This window comes from Tachypleus tridentatus, chromosome 2 (genome assembly GCF_004210375.1).
Source record: "Tachypleus tridentatus isolate NWPU-2018 chromosome 2, ASM421037v1, whole genome shotgun sequence".
NCBI classification, from domain to species: Eukaryota; Metazoa; Arthropoda; class Merostomata; order Xiphosura; family Limulidae; genus Tachypleus; species Tachypleus tridentatus.
The window spans coordinates 58,038,387-58,055,832 of NC_134826.1; the positions used below are offsets into that span (position 1 = coordinate 58,038,387).

At 33.5% G+C, this 17,446-nt stretch overlaps 1 protein-coding gene across 9 annotated transcripts in view; it reads left to right on the forward strand.

Annotated features, from left to right (window-relative positions):
- LOC143243914 (sodium-dependent serotonin transporter-like) overlaps positions 1–17,446 on the forward strand; it is a 143,324-nt gene that overhangs the window by 79,660 nt on the left and 46,218 nt on the right. The window lies entirely within an intron of this gene.

The window sequence follows — 17,446 nt, forward strand, 5'->3', positions numbered from 1 at the left end:
ATGATAATTTTGCTGAAATGTTAACTGATTGTATTCAAAGTTGTACTACTACTGTTTCTGTGTCACGAAAGTTTAGAAAAATTAAGCCATGGATTACCAGTGAATTGGTTTTGTTAATGATTAAAAGAGATAAGTTAAAAAAGAAAGTACATAAATTTCCTGATGATATTTATCTAAAGATTAGATTTAAGTGTTTAAGGAATTATGTTGTTAGCTTGACCCGTAAGACTAAATGGACTTATTATCATAACCTGTTTAAGAATGCTAAAACTATTAAACAGAATTGGAATATTGTTAACTCTATTATTGATGTTAAAAAAAAAAAAGAAATTTTGTAATTTTGGTACTACTGATTTATCTGATTTGAATTATTTTTTTGTTAATGTTGCTAAATCTACTTGCTCCAATCCTAAATTTTGTTCTCAGGGCATGCCTCCTGCTCCTTCTTCTTCTTGTTACCTATATCCTGTTACTGTATCTGAAACTATGAATAATATTTTCTCCTTATCAAATTCAGCTTCTAATGGTGTAGATGGTGTTTCGTTAAGATTTTGAAAGCTAATGCTAATCTTTTGCACCAATTTTGACTTTTTAATTAATTTATCTTTTACTCAAGGGAAGTTTCCTAATGCTTTAAAGTTATCATTGGTCATTCCTATTTATAAATCTGGTAATATTTCTGATTTTACGAATTATAGACCTATTTCCTTATTAATACATTTCTCTAAACTATTTGAAAAATCTATGAAGATTAGAATTTTATCATTTCTTGATAGACATTCAGTTTTGTCTCCTTCTCAATTTGGCTTTCGGCCTGGGCTTGGAACGGAGGTTGCTGTTGCTAAACTTGTGGGAAGTATTACAGAAGCTTTGGATTCTGATCTTCATCCAATTGCTGTTTTTCTTGACTTAGCCAAAGCTTTTGATTCTGTTAATCATAAAATATTGTTAAATAAATTATCTTATTATGGTTTTAGAGGCATTGTTTTTGATTGGTTTTTTTCTTACTTTCACAATAGAAAGCAATCGGTTTGTATCCATAATAATTATAGTGATTGGCTTACAATTAATGTTGGAGTACCACAAGGTTCTGTTCTGGGCCCTTTATTATTTCTCATTTATATAAATGATATTCTTTACCAACAGTTTTTGGAGATATCCAAGCCTATGCCGATGATATTGCTGTTGTTTATAGTAAGCCAAATCTAATTAATGAAGCCATTATTTCTTGTGATCTTAATAAAATTAAAATTGGCTTTTCTGTAATGACTTATCCTTAAATATATCTAAATCTTTTCTTCTTCAGTTTAACCTTTATGGTGTCATTCCAGCTTTTCCTTCTATTTTTATCATTCTAGTGATTGTTATACTTACCCTAATTGTAAGTGTCCCAAATTGACTCAAGTTTCCTCTGTTAAATATTTAGGAATTATTTTAGATCGAAAATTAAATTGGCAATTTCATATTAATTCTTTAGTTAATAAATTAAAATATAGTTCTATGCTAATTTTTGAACTTAGTCATTGTGCTCCTTATCATATTTTGTTAAGTGTATATTATGCTCTCTTTCAATCTTTCTTACAATATTGTATTTCAATTTGGGGTGGCACATATAAGACTTTTTTAAATTCCTATTCACAAGTTGCAAAAAAGTGTTTTCTCTCTTATTTTTACTCATAGGCTTGATACCGATTTCAGTAAATTTAACTCCCCTCTTTCATATGATAAACTTTATTTATATTTTTTAGCTTTATCTACATTGCATGTTTCTTTTAATAGGCCTTTTAAAGTCACTTCATATTTTACATGACTTCAATCTTTTTTTCCAATTAATGTACCCACACCACATAAAACAGTTACACTTCATCAATATCTTTATTTGGCACCTCGTATTCATAATTTTATTCCTTATAGTATAAGATCTTCTATTAATCGTGTTAATCAAAAGAAATACTTAAAGCAATGGATCTTAAATACTGATGATAATATTCTGGGAACTTTATATTGATTTTGTAAGTTTTGATTTTACTTTATTATGTGTTTAACCATCACAGGACGAGTTAACTCTTTGTTGATGGTTTTATATTGATATTTGATTTTTTGTGTCTAATTTATTGCTTAATAAATTTATTATTATTATTATTATTAAACCAATTATGGATGTTTGTAAATAACAAACTTAATATTAATAAAAATGTAATAGGAAAGCCATCATAACTTATGAAATCTGTTATAAATATTGCTTTCTTCTCAGTACTAATCTAGTAAAAACAGTTGTTTTACTTGTAGCTATCTTGACAGTTTCAAATTTTATATTATCAAATGTGTGCAAGTATTACAATATATAATTATCATAAATATTAAAAATATATGGAATGAAAAATGTTAATAAATCACATGGAAAAAAAACAAACCCATAAAGCTATTGACTTGGGGGGGGGAGGCTTTGTCTTCATCAGGGAAGTTGCACTTCTTACTGAAATTCCCTGTTATTTGTAAAATCACTTAAAACTGCATGCACACAAGCACATAGGAATTTCTGCCACAAGCAGATGTAAGTTAAGTAATCCACCTAAGTCTTGTATCTAAGTGTGCAGTGAGAATAACAGCTTCCCAATACTTTTAGAAAACTTTAAAAATTGTGACTTCTTCAACCACAGATTACAAACTCTTTACTAGAGAAAGCCTCTTCATTTTCAGTAATCATCCAACACCAGATAATAAATCCTAGTTGTCATTAATGTAATCAGTTTATTCAATATTTATTATTTCAATGATACAGTTTTTATACATATATTGAAGCATTTTTCTATAATAGTTTCTCTTAACAGTGTTATTTATTAAACATATGTATGCCACATATTTTATCTTAAATTCTGTTGTTAACATTTAAATCTGTTCTATCTAAACTTATGATTGAGTAAAAACAACTTGCACTGTGCTGGTTTTTTTTTTTTTTTTTGTAGTTCAAACATTATGAGCGAACTTTTTAAGATATTAATGCTGGTGAATGGAAATTAAGGATTTTTCAAAATGTTCCTATTAAAAATGTTTTTAATATTAATTATAAAGCTTTGTTTTCCTCTAGATAAATCAGTTTCTAAAGTTTTATTAATTTTTTGTGTAACATGTAAGTAATGCTGTTATTTCTATACTAAACTTTTATATTCTCAAAAACACGGGCAATTTACCTATGGGCATTTTAGTGAAAAGATTGTAATGATATAGAAACTACGAGTTATTTAAAGTTCGGTTAACATAATTTCATTTATTTTTACGAAAATGGAAATACACTAGTTGTTATCTTTATTAAAAATATTAGGTAGGTAATTTTTTAAATTCTTGTTTGCATTTGTCTCAGTACATGGTTTACTAATTTTGAAACACCATTCTGGAAACTATTAAGTTTTCAATGGGTTTCTGAAGCCAATAATTTCTTATTCAACAGAAATCTAAAAAAGTGTTTCACAGCTTTCATTTATATATCATACATACATGAAACTTTTGACAAATATTTAGACCATAAAGTCATGATATTCACTGTGTTTGTGTTATATAATGTTTAATAATTTTAGATTACTAAATTGAGTTTGTTTTGCTAAGTAGAATTATCAGATACTATATTTGCTATCAGTTTCATGGTGAAATTATCTACAAAACCTTTCTTTATATGTAGATGCAATAAATTACACATGTAGAAAGGTTTTAAATTTTGGTAAATGTAAGTAAGTCTAAAGAAGTGCAGTGAAGTAGCTTTTGTTAAAAGGTACGTGTTACTGAAATAGATTTAGTGGTATTGAAACTCAGTAAAGTGAATTTTTTGTATGTAGATAAGGGGTGTATGTTGTGATTTTTTCATACTTATATTGTTTGCATTGATGAATTTAAGTTTGTTAGATACAAATGAACTTATTTAAGTGGAACAAACTTAAATATACTAACCTGTTTATTCTTAGACTTGCTGTATCACAAGTCATACTTTGTCACTTTCTGTAGATAATGGTCATGGCAGCATTTCAGATAAATTGAACAATTTAAAATGAATCTTACAGTATGTATATATAATTCTTACCTAATTTATTTTTCCAAAAATATAACATTGACAATTCCTTTTTACCTGATTTAAGTTTTTCCAGTGCTGTACAAGGTGAATTTGAATCAAATATATACTCTTCAAAGAAAGAAACGCAAAAGGCAAAATTTGAGACATATTGTTAACAAGTTTATTCCGGGTAGTTTTGTATGACATGTGTGAAACTTTGCACATTCACTGCTGAACATCCAAAGTCTGCAAAGGCAAAGTCCACGCTCACTAGTTGACGTTTAACGTCACTCAGCGTCAATAACGAGTATGCCCCCCATGAGCATCAATAACTGCTTGGCATCTCCTGCCCATGGAAGCAATGAGATGACGAATCACATCCTGTGGAATGGCTGTCCACTCAGCCTGCAAAGCTGCTGCAAGCTGAAGTAGAGTCTGTGGTTGAGGTTGTCGCTGTCGCAGACATCGGTCCAACTCGTCCCAAAGATGTTCGAAGGGGTTTAAATCTGGTGATCTGGAGGGCCAGGGAAGAACGTTGATGTTGTGGTGTCTCAAGAAGACAGTAGTGAGTCGGGCTGTGTGACGACGGGCGTTGTCATGTTGAAAAGCGTCATTGACGTTCACCAATGATGGGTTGCACATGGGGCCTAAGAATCTCGTCGACGGTTGCGTATGGTCTGATCGGAAATCCTACACAGCCCTGGTATGGTTGAGGCAGTAGACGTCGCAGTGGTGGTCCTATCCCGAAGGTGACGTAACCGGATGTATTTACCATGGGTCTTAGTGGAAATATATTGGCATATCTTTAAATATTGTGAAATAACAGCTAACTTGAATAGTTTTTAAAGAACAACATTTGGTTCTTCTACAAGAATATCTGTATGAACATTATTATGGGAAACTTATTTAACGTATGTTTTCTGAATATTGGAAAATTTTCTTTTGACCCTGATACATTTTCTTATTACATGTATACATCATAAGCAAAATCACACACATTTCAAAATTTTGGTACAATAGCTACAGCAATATTGTATTTGAAATGTACCATTGATAAAGTTTTTATTTTGATTCATTCCTTATTACATCAAAAATGAATTATTTTGCTTTTCATGCTGACAAAGCTCCAGTTTACAGTAGAGACCAGGTAAGGTACAAAATGATATATTCATCTTTGTTTGTTTATTAGATAAAACTGAGCTGTGTTCTAGCATGAAACCATATAATATATTGGAGATTTTAGGCTAAAGTTTGAAAGTTTAAAGTTTTTTGTACTCAAGAAACATGGCTACTCTGACATAATGGCATATTTACACCATTTTTATTGTCCAGTTGTCCATCCACCTCGTTTGTTCAAATCTGGTGAAAAAAAGTGAGATTGCTGGTACTATTAAGCTCAATTTGAGATTAGTCCTGTCTGATTTTATGTTTGCATCAATTTGAAATTGTGAGAGTACTTTTAAGTGGATGATTGGTGGGCAGCAATCAATTACCAAGTATCTTTTGAAGATGAAGGTATCCAAACATTATGAAATGCAAAGATTTTTTTAAGTGAAGTGCCAGATGATCACAAAGGATTAATATAAAATCTGGCATTGAATCTTAAACCATATGCTTTAATTAATGGTGTGCACTTATTGCCTTATTGTTCGGGAATTACATAGAATAGAAATATTTCTTTCATCCAGTGTTATTTTTATGCATGAAACTAAGTGAAAGCATCTTACAACTATATTAAATAATAGATTCTGAAATTATTTTCAGTTTAGTATTGTGTTATGATAACAAACAGGAATTACAAACACACAAAAGATCAGTCAACTCTTATATAATTTTGCCTACATTTTTTGAGTAAAAATGAATGAATATTTGTTACTTAAAAATTGATTTTATAAATAATTGGTCAGGACTTTTCACTCGTACATATTGTCAGTATTTTATGAGATGACAAGTTTGTATCTTAATTCATTTGCTGGGCTTTTTCTCACAAAGGTTAAATTTGATTTTACTATATTTTTAATCAAGATTTTATACATTTTAATTACTATGCAGTAAATGATCATGAATGGAATAGAACTGATTTGCTAGTGGTAATGTTTCTTAACATTGATAAATGGTACTTTGTTGTATGTAATAATACTCTGTATCAATCTCCAGCCACATAGTATATTTGAGACCCTTAGATCCTGTTTCCCTTTGAGGTGGATTCCTGTACATGGTGAGGGGGGACCTCCCAGAGGAGGTTCTGTACTTTCAGTTCACCTCTTCTGGGATTTAAACATCAACCCACGTGTTTGCTGTGTGTGGTGATCCATGAAGGGAGGAGGAGAGGATTCTGGTGGTTGAGAGGTCCAACTCCAACACACCAATTTGGCTTTGAATTCTTGTAGATGGGTGGCCTCCCCCATGGTCAGTTGACTGTTCCACTTGGGCTACGGTCAACTGAGTACCAGTGTTGAACATTCTCAATAGGTATTGTGTCTGATGTTGTGTGTATTTGGGTATAGAGTTCACGAAACCCTGGCTTTGCTGCAGTGTCCTTATTTGGCATTGTAGTATGCCCTCTCATAGGGCTCCATGGTGGGTGAGGTCATTGGGCACTGAATTGTAGCATCTTTATTATGGATACCCCCATTTATGAAAAAATAAATCAAATGAAAAAAAAATGAAAACAAAAACAGATTATCAGAAAATAACCACAAATAGATGACTCTGTTGTACATTTAACATCACAGTCAGATTCTATACCTTGATTTCTAATTATCCATTTCTTATCTCAGAAATCCTTAGGGCAGATGTTCCTGATTTTTGTAGAAAAAGGATTAAAGGGACTTGCTGGCTTTCCCAAATCTGTAAAGAAGTTACGCTGTGGAAACATTTTGGTAGAAACATCTACAGCACAACATACCAAACTCCTCTTGAAATTAAAGACCATTGGGAATATATCTATCATGGTTACTTCCCATGCAACTCTAAATTCTTCAAGAGGAGTTATAGTTGAAAGAAATTTAAAGAACATTCGTGAATCAGAAATCCTAGCTGGTTTCTTCAGTCAAGGCATTTCTGCAGTGCGCTGAGCCTTCACTTGCAAAGATGGAATTATGGTGCCTACTAATATTTTGACATTGATGATTGCATCACCACATTCTCCTGCCACTGTCAAAGCAGGTTATCTGAACTGTAAGGTATGATCATACATTCTCAACCCTCTCAGATGTTTCAGTCACTCAAAAACATCATGTCATAGCTCTTTAACATGTGCTCATTGTGGTGGCTAAGACTAAGACACCTACAAGTATCAACTGGAATCACACTGTGTTAACTGTAGTTGTTCACACTCCTCTTACTCTATTTCTTGCCCCAAGTTGGTGGAGGAGAAAGAGGTACACTGCTTGAAGACAAGCTGTATCTCCTACCTAGAGTCCCCCACTCCATTTAAAACATATGCTGCTGCACTTCATTTCTCTACTCCAGTGGGAGTACAGATAGATCTCTCCATGTCTCTAGCAGAGTCATTTGCAAAATATCTGAAGAGTGTTTTTCCCCCTCTTGACTGCCTGGTTCCTGTTCCTTTGGCTTTGGGTTCAGGAGTCCATCCTTTTCTCATCTCCAAGAAGTAAAACAACCACTTGTTCATGCCCTCAGTCACTGGAAACTTTGTCTGCAGACAGAGACCTGCCTACTCAACCCAGGGCAGAAGGTTGAGAAAACAGAAGGTCTCCTTGCCATGTTCTCCTCCATATACATAAAAATAGCCATTCTGATCTGTCAGGGTTTTCATTCAAATATAGATGACATTAAGGATTTGATCGATTTTTTTTTTTTCCATCCTGTGTGTCTCACATGACAGGAAAGGTATCTGAGACCTGCCAATTACAGTCACCCTTTGGCATCTTTCTTTGTACAGGTATGAGAGGTTGTGTAATGGACAAGTGCATGTGGGGTAGCACTGCCGATTGATCAGCATATGCCCACTCTGTCTTTGCCACTTGATACACCCTTGGAGGCTGTAGCTATCTGTGCTTCCTCTGGTTGCATCATCACAACATGCTCTCTCTATCTGGTTCCTGAAGAGACATGTGATCAGTTAGACCTTGATACCCTCATTAAGCAGTTATCACATCCCTTTTTAATCCTGGGGATTTTAATGGGCATAATCCCCTCTGGGATGGTGCTGATATTGATGGGGGGGGATTGTTCCATAAAGCATATGTTCTGAGATCACAACCTGTCTCTTTTCAATGCTGGTTCTTATACTTATTTTCATGAACCTAGTCAGTCTTTTACTGGTATTGATCTTTCATCTGCTCACCTTCACGTTTCTCTTACTTTTCTTGGAGGGTTGACAGTAACCCATGGGGAAGTGATAATTTTCCTCTCAGAGAGACTGGCCATGGTCAATGCCACCCGACCCGAGTGCCTCAATGGCAGTTGGACCAGGCCATCTGGCTCTCTTTCACTACCCTGTCAGAACTTGATTTTTCCATTGTCTGTAAACCATTGGTAGACAACTGCTTGGCAGCAGTGACTAACTGTATTCTCCAGGCAGCTGCTCAGTGTATTCCTAAAACCACAACACATTTCCCACAATATCCTCCTCCTCAGTGGAATTCTGCCTGCCACATGGCAAGTAAAGCTCAAAAACAGGCTTGTGATAACCTTTAATATGTATCCCACACTTTTAAACTGCATTGCATTTCAGCAGGCCTGTGCACATGCTTGGCAAGTTAGGCAGATGAATCTTGGATGAAATACACCTCTAGCATCTCTTCTACCAGTTCAAAGGTCATGTGGGACAAGATTCAAAATGTCAGTGGACAGTGTACTTCTGCCCCCTTTCAGTCTTGCTCTTTGATGGCTAGGAAGTTGCTGATGACCAGAGCATTGCCAGTATTCTCTGCAAAAGTGTTTCTTGTGCATCTAGCATTTTTGTTTCATCCATCACCTTCTTAGCCATCAAGACATGGGCAGAGCGATCGCCTGTTTCCTTTTGGGCTGATCATCTGTATGACTATAATCGCCCCTTCACACTGGTGGAACTCAAGCTTGTTCTTCATTGGTCTGGCAGTACATCAGTTGGACCCGATGATATTCATTACGAGATGCTACATCATCTGTCTTCTCTCTTGCTATTCTTTTGGTTACTTTTAACTCGATCTGGCAGGAGGATGTTTTTTCCTTTAACTGCTGTCCAATTGCTTTGTCGAGCTTTCTCTAAGATTGTAGAGAGGATGATTAATGCTCGTCTTGATTGGTTTCTCAAATCAAACAAACCACTTCTTGCCCACCTAGTGTGAGTTACGATGACGGCACTCCACCATGGACCAATTGAGTCAACTTGAAACATCAATCAGAGAAGCATTTTTCAAACAACAATGATATATTGTGCTCTCATTCGATTGAAACTAGACCATAGATCACTGGTCTGTGGCTCTGCCAGGACCTCAGCCTTACAGATGCTGGACCCCATTCATCATCAAGAACTTCATCTCTGCACTGGGGTTTTCTGCACTTCCCCTCTTTGCACCTTCACTGTTTGCAACTGTCTTTACAATATGCCTCAAAACTTCATTCTTTACCAAAGCATCCCATTTGAGGTTGTGTTTTCCTTCCTTGGTGGGCCATACCTTTTCAGGACAGATGATCTGCCATTGCTCCTTTTGGCCTTCATATCCAAATTCAGTTGGATGAATTGGGTCTGTCCTTGGGTAACATTTCTTTATTCACTGGTCAGTTCATTCCACCATGGTTATTACAGTCCCCAAATGTGACCTATCTTTAAATCATCTGAGAATAGCAGACACTCCCTATTGGAAATACTTGTTATTTGCTGAACATCTTTCAAACCATCCTTCCATTCCTATTTGTACAGATGGTTCAAAATCAGGTGACTGTGTGGGGTCTGCCATGGTTTGTTGTGGTTCAGTAGTTGTGTGCAGAATCCCTTCTACAACTTTTGTGTTCACTGCTGAACTGTATGCCATTTCTCTTCCAGGCAATGTCAGTATTCATGGGAATGAGCTCACTGACATTGCAGCTACGTTTCTCTGCTCTGGTGTTATCACAGCTATACCTGTTCCATACATGTACTACAGTCGTGTATTCAAGGTTCAGTTCTGCACCAGTTAAGAGTCAACTTAGAGTTAACAATGTGATAACAAGCTCTTCCAGATAATAAAACCTTCTATTTAATTTTGGACATCTTATTTCTGCAATGAGTGAAAGGAGGAAGTTGTTTTAAGTAGGTTATGCATTGATCACAGTTTTTGAACTCATCAGTTTCTTTTATCTGGTACTGATGTACCAGTGTGTGGTCTGTGTGACACAATAGCTCACATTTTACTGTTGTGTCATTGTTACAATATATTTTTCACCCTGACATTGGACAGTGCCATTGGCGATGGTGATACTGTCCACCTCAGTTATATTTTTAATAACAGCTGGTCTTTTTATCTATATTTAAGATTTTAATTTGAAAATTGGACTATGTTTTGTTTTAGCATGATTCCTTTTTTACTATTTTTGATTTTACTTTTTTACATTTTTACCAGTTGTTTGGTGCAGATAGCCCAGTTCTACACCAATAAACACTAAACCAACCAATCTGCAACCTCTTTCTTTCAGTAGTACAACTTCATTGGTATGTGTCATAGCTAACCTGATGTTAATGTTTTGTTGTTTGAAAGGGTCACATGATATTCTGCAGTTCCAGTTAATGAAGTGAAGTGGAATGCTATCCAACTTACCTAAAACAAACTCATTTATTTTATTTTGTGAAAGGTTTTGTACAACTTTCTGGTATAGTTTTGACAAAGTTTACTTATGATAAATATTTTTACCATGTTTAAGTTGCATGGAACCTTGATAACTTTACACTTTGCCTTTATTTGTTATTTGCTAATAATTGTACATTTCCTTACGTCATTATATTATTTAGTTGGTATGGGCTAATTATTTCTCTTTCATTGTTTACTAATTTCTTAACTCTTAACACATACTTATTGCAATTATTTTAATCATTTTTGTAAATTACTAAGTTAAAATTGTTTAAGGTTATCTCATAGATTATTTCAAAACATTACTGATATTTTAACTAAAAATCTTTATTGTTAACCATTTGAGCGTAGATGGGGACAAAATACACACCATAACTTTTTACAGAGTTACATTCAAAATCTAATTAACCTACTTTATTACTTAAACATAGTTAATAAACTGGATTTTAATATATATTTCTTAATTTAAAACAAAAAATTTTAAAGAAAAAAGTACTCGGTACTCTTGTATTTCATATGACATGCTCACATTACAAGTTGTTCAATTTACATTTTATTACTTCTACTATACAATGTTCATAGTGTTTAAAACTCATTTCACATATTGAAAAGTTTGAATATAACATAAGAACTTCCCACCTTCTTGATTGGCTGATTAACAAACCTATCAGAGAAGCCTTTCCCATCTTTGTTGTTTTAAAGCACTAATTTCTTTATACTTCTCTATCTCAATTCTGTGTTTAAAAGCAATAGGAAGGAATATTTTGCTAGCTATTTATTAATTTTATATGGAGAACAGTAGAAATTTATTTTCAAATTTGAAGTGTGTTTACTAAAATATCTTTTTTAAACAGAAATGATTTTTCCACTTATTTATACCTCAGTTAAGAAGCCAAGTAAATTACAATAATTAATTTTTTGATGTCTTATTCTAGTGAATGATACTAATCATTAATTCTCCAGAATAGTCTAGATCCAATAGACAAAGGCTATGTATATAAGGTTGACTTTTTCATCCTTTAAACAAAATCCTGCATGGATTCAAGGAAATTTTCCACAAGTTGCAACTTCCTTTCTCATAAAACCATGTCTTCAAATCACAAATTCAGAAGTAAATAATTGTTAATAAAAGTTAGTCCAATACAGCCAACTTTATTATATATACTCCAGTACTGCACCATGATATACTTTTGTCATAAAACTGCAATACTAGGAACAAATAAAACCTGATGACCTTAATATACTCAATTAATTAATTGCTTATATTATTTAAAAAAAACAAAAAAACTTCCTTTGAAGTTCAGTATTATACAAAATACAGATCTCTTCTTGGCACATGGGTCATACAACTTAAAAAACATTTATTATACCCAGAAAATGATAATTCTTACCCACTGATAAAGTTAATTTATCTATAACTACATTGTCTCCTGCCATCCTGATAGTATTTATTTGCTTGAGTATTCTTGTTATTCTATTATATCTAATTTTGGCTCTCCCACAGTATCTACATCTCTCCATTGTATGCCAATTAGCTCTTAACATTTTTGCTTTATCAGTTTCTTTTAGGGTTTACACTCACTTGTCTTAATTACTCATAAACTATATTCTTTATGTAAATCCCTGTAGTAGTTGGTTGTGTTGTGAATGTGCCTTTCCTTGTATCTTAGCGTGCATTCCAAACAGAGTGAGGTGAAAATATGCACTTCCCGCCATGTGGTTACAATGTCTTTGTATACCAGCTTTATTATGATAAATTGATCTTCCAGTGGTAAACACCTTAAAAACTAAAACTCCTATCAAGTTTCATGAAACAATGCAGGCACCTCTGTGTAAATAGCAACAGTTGCATCATTTGGTTACGTAGAGTACATATTTTTCATAACTTGTAAACATGTATTACTATTCCTTTATAGGTTTGTAGCATAACACAAGTGTTTCCTACTCTAGTATCACTGTTTACATTAGGTTTCACTTCCATTACCACTTATTGTTTTAAACTACTCTAAACACATGAGAATTTTAAATTCTAATAGCCTTATTTTGCCTTGTCATATCTCTCTCTGCTTTGCTACATATTTTCTGTTGTCATTGTTAACATGTTTCTATCTCCTGGTGTAAGTGATAAGAAGTAATCTAATTGGTATATCAACTGGATTGTTCCCCATCTTATGACTTATATACATAACTTGCTGACTAAAATTATAATAAGCTAAATTTGTCAGTTGTGTGTGTATTTGCTTTCTTTTAAGTTAAAAATACTACTACTTATCATACAACTAATTTTGTCTGTCATGATAATTCAACTACCTCAGTTTCTTCTGAGTAATATTTTCATCACTTTTCCTTACACTTGTCTTTCAAAGCTGCATAATCCATCAGTTTTTTTTCAAACTTAACTGTTGCTAGCACACTACATATTTCACACAATGGTATACTTACCAATATAATTTTAAGCATTTTGAATATTTGTTATGTAGATATATATTTCAACACAAATTAAAAAAATAAAACTAAATTATAGAGCAGGCAAAGTCTAATGTCCTTGATCATCTTGTAGAATGACTTTTGTGTGCTATGAATTAATAACTATGAATAACTGTACAGCTGGGCAAACTGATCAGTTAATTGAAGTCAATGTTATGTTTTTCATAACTTGTAAACATGTATTACTATTCCTTTGCATGTTTCTAGTATAACACAAGTGTTTCCTACTCTAGTATCACTGTTTACATTTTGGCTTCACTTCCATCACCACTTCTTTTTTTTTAAACTACTGTAAACACATGAGAATTTTAAATTCTAATAACCTTATTTTGCCTTGTCATATGTCTCTTTGATTTACTACATATTTTCTGTTGTCATTGTTAACATGTTTCAATCAGTTAATTGAAGTTGATGTTTCCAGTTAATTCTGTGATTGGTCACTGTGATAATCATTTAACAAAAAAGAAAAAGGAGCAGACAACTGGATAGCAGCTATTATATTTTTAAATGAAGTAAAGAGAGATTGTCCCCTTCTAAGATACTCTTTGATCAGAATAGTTACAATAGTGTCATCTAAACTTTTAGAAGGGACAAACCCCTCTTTACCAAATTATACTCTAAAATTTAGACAGTATCCAGACATTATTAACTCCAGAACCCATAATTTGATCCCTCACTTAGTTGGCTTGTTAGGTAGACATTGCTGTAATGAAATTCTACAATTTGTTGTTAGAAATTTTCATCAATGGATAATTTCCTAGAAGGGTTACATTGAGCTGGAAACTATTAGTTGATAATCAAACACAGACTTTACTTTGAAGAGTGTATCATGTTAAACATTAGTTTTAGGTAGATTATTAGTATTGTCATTGAAATACAGAAGTCCAATGATAGTTAGGAATTCTACTCTGGAAGATATAAAAGAAATCCAGGTTAAATGAAGTGAAGTAATGGTAGACAACTACTCTAAAAGAGATGGGAAACAAGCTATACCCATATCAGTAGTAACAGCAAGAAAAGTCACAATTTCTTTAGGAGTAACATCACTGTATTTTAGCATTTTTCTTTTCTTTCTAGTATTGATGTTTAGGCATTCTCCTTGTTAATGTGCAAATCTATTTGTTTCTTCAGCAATTTTGATAAGAATTGAGAATAAAGAGTTGAAGAAATGACACCTGAAAGCTTGATGGGACATAGTCTTTTCTTGGATGAAATTTCTTAACAGTTTTGGTTCTTCATTTTTAAGGGGGCTCCTATTTTCTCTCTAAACTACAGACCATAGGCTTTTGTTGTTGTCTTGTTTCTGATTGTTTTGGAAGTGTATGTGATGCTGGTTGTGGGGTACTGGAAACAGTATTCCCAAATTGTTTAGGTCAAGAGGACAGTTTTCTTTCCATGAAAGAAGGCCATACTCTTCAAACAGCAGTGAATTCTTGAAATCTGGTTTATTTCGATCTACTTGATTTGATCTGATAACTCTGAGAAAAGAAGCAAAAAGAAGAGTACTGCTTCATCCACAGGGTGCTCACTTTTTTCCATGAGTGAATTCATGAGATTTTTTAGAGAACATCTAGGAAAGTTTAAACGTATGTTATTGATATTGTGGTCATGTAATTTATAAAGCAAAATATGCATATGAAGTATGTACTTAAACTTTAGTGTAGACAGTATTATTAATTTATTTTATTTGTGTTTTTAATTTATTGATGTCAAGGCTGTGGAGATTTTGAGAAAGCTTTAGTGACAGATATATAAATAGTTTCATCCAGACACACAGAAAGAGAGTCAAAGTAAAGTCACATGAAAGAGAAGCTCAGTTTGAGAAAAGTTGGGAACCATAGTGGGAGTGATTGGCTGATATTTAAAATAGTTTGATAAAAATAGAGAGAATAATTTGCCTCATCAAGCCTAAACTATTTGAATCTTTCTGTGAGGACTTTGACAAAAGACTAATTATAAGAAGTATGAGATAAAAGAATTATAGGAAGTTCAGGGAGTATATAGGTGAATAATATGTGGATACTATTGTGATAAAAATAGAAAAAAATAGTTTGATATGCCAGCTGAGTTCTAAAGTAGTCAAACTGGCCTAAGTGAACTTTTGAAGAAGAGAATTGTATAGTGTCTAAGATAGAGCTATGGTATCCATATGTAAAGAATTTTTTTTTCCATATGTTTAACTTGCTTTGAATACATACATATTATTTTAGAAACAAGTGCAATGCATGTTGTATGTTTATTGTTGAATTTATTTCCAACAAGTTGCAGACATCTATTGTAGAAGAAGAATTAGCCCAACACACACATATATTTACATTACTTAAAGAATAACAAGAGTTAGAGAGAAGAGTGGCAACAAGAGAGAGAGAGAGAGAGAGAGGAAAAACAAACTGAAAGGAGGAAACCAGAGAATAAAATGAGACAAAGGAAAGACTGGAAATGGAGAGAATAAGAGAACAAATTGAGAAAGAAGAAAATAAAAAGACGGGGATAAGACTAGAAATAGAGAGAATAAAACCACAAATTGATATGGCAAAGCTCACATAACAAAAAGAAAAGGACTGATAACATAGTCAGTGCCAGCTGTCTGTACTTTCCATATTTGATGAATAGAAAGATGACATGGATGCTTTCCTGAAGAGATGTGAAAAATTCACTCAAAGTCAGAACTGGGACAAAGGTGATTTCTCACAGAAAGAGATCTACAATTATATGTAGACATGATGTCAAAAGATGCTGTTGACTATGACAAATGTGACTTTAGTGAAAGAATATGAACTTAATGAATGAAGAAGGTTTTTGCCAGAAGGTTCAATGTCCATCTGACACTGGAGAAACTTTATTTCAGTTTGTGACACATCTGTGACAATACTTCACATAATGGATTAACATGGCCACATGTGACAGTAGTTTTGAGAGACTGGCAGACTTATTAGTGCATAAACAGTTCATGATCACAGGTTCATATGACATATTACTGTTGCTAAAGGAGAGAGCACCAAAATATGTGAAGGAGATGATTAAGTTGACAGAATAGTAAATGGAATTCCATGGAGGAAGTATAGCTGGCTAGTCTAAGAATATCCAATTAAATTAAATCAGTGATGGCTGACCAGAATCAAGAATCTACCAAAAGTGACAGGAGATTAGTAGATAAAAGGGAGAAGTGATGCTGTATATGTTATAAAATCGGACATATTGCAAAGGAGTGCAAGTCCAACACTAGCAAGAAACACAAGAAATCTCAAAATAAAGCACCTGGAGCTATTAACAAAAATAGTGCTAGTAAGAAAAAAGAGACTGTCACCATTGATGCTACTTCTATGAAAAACATAATCAAGAAAACACATCAGATTCACAACAATGCAGAAGTGCCATTTCCATAAGTGATCAGCACTGTAACTAATAGTTGACTGAAGTTAACAAATGGATCAACAGTACCAGTTGTGATTGGAGCGTGTGACATACATCGAGAGGTGATACCAAATCACAACATGTTTGTAAGTGTGAAGGATATGCTGAGGACAAGAAAGTGAAGTTTCTATGAGATACTGGGTGCAGTAGTACAGTAACAAGAACCATTCTAGTATCTGATGATCAGAGAGCAGGCAAAGTACATCTATGTGTACTAATTGATGGGACAATGAGAAAGTTTCCCATAGCAAAAATAAAGGTGGATACTCCATTTTATGAAGGAGGCCTTGAGCCATGTGGATGAAGACGCCATTATAAGATTTTGTAATTGGAAATATACCAGGTTATAGAAATGTGGAGAAACTAAACAGAGGAAGAGTGTTAAAGCTACTGCAGTTATAATAAGAGCTCAAAAGAAAAGAAGCAAGCAAATTATCAACTCTCTTGAAGTCTTGAAATGCGACATCCCAAATGTAGTTTCACAGGAGCAGAAGGAAGTGCAGAAATATAGAGAACAGTACCCAAGAGGGAAGCAGCTTATGGAATAGAGGACTAGAAAGAAGTATTGAACTGGTCTTATCAAAACAGTTTTCCTGAGGAAACCAAACCTGAAGACAGTCGGAAATGCTTCTGTAACAAGAAGGCCAAGGTTGGCATTTCAAGGCTAGACAGAAGGTTTCAGTTCTACTATACACAACCAACAACAAACTTACCCAACAGTGGAAAT